This window comes from Penaeus monodon, chromosome 33, assembly GCF_015228065.2.
Source record: "Penaeus monodon isolate SGIC_2016 chromosome 33, NSTDA_Pmon_1, whole genome shotgun sequence".
In the NCBI taxonomy this organism is placed as follows: Eukaryota; Metazoa; Arthropoda; class Malacostraca; order Decapoda; family Penaeidae; genus Penaeus; species Penaeus monodon.
Window position 1 is genome coordinate 10,236,514 of NC_051418.1, and position 317 is coordinate 10,236,830.

Sequence of the window (317 nt, forward strand, 5' to 3'; positions counted from 1 at the left end):
CTAAACCCCCGTGAATATGTAGGTAACACATTTGACAATTCCAATATCAATATTACAATGGCACAATCATAGAATAGCCTCTGGTCTTTCATTCTGCTTTGGGAGTGGTTTATAATATAAGAAGCAGAAGGAAAGGAGCACTCAAGAAAAAGTAAATACTATTTAAGTGAGTGGATTCCATGGCAGCCAATCTCATTCCTCACACAGCAACACACCACTATGACAGTCTACAACTTTAAACTCCCACTTCCCTTCACCAAATTTGTAATAACTACAATGCATTCCAAGGGCAATACTTTGAAGTGTGGTCAAATTAC

General features: G+C 37.9%; 1 protein-coding gene across 2 annotated transcripts in view; it reads right to left on the reverse strand.

Annotated features, from left to right (window-relative positions):
• Positions 1–317, reverse strand: part of LOC119593991 (protein O-GlcNAcase-like) — an 11,665-nt gene that overhangs the window by 4,836 nt on the left and 6,512 nt on the right. The window lies entirely within an intron of this gene.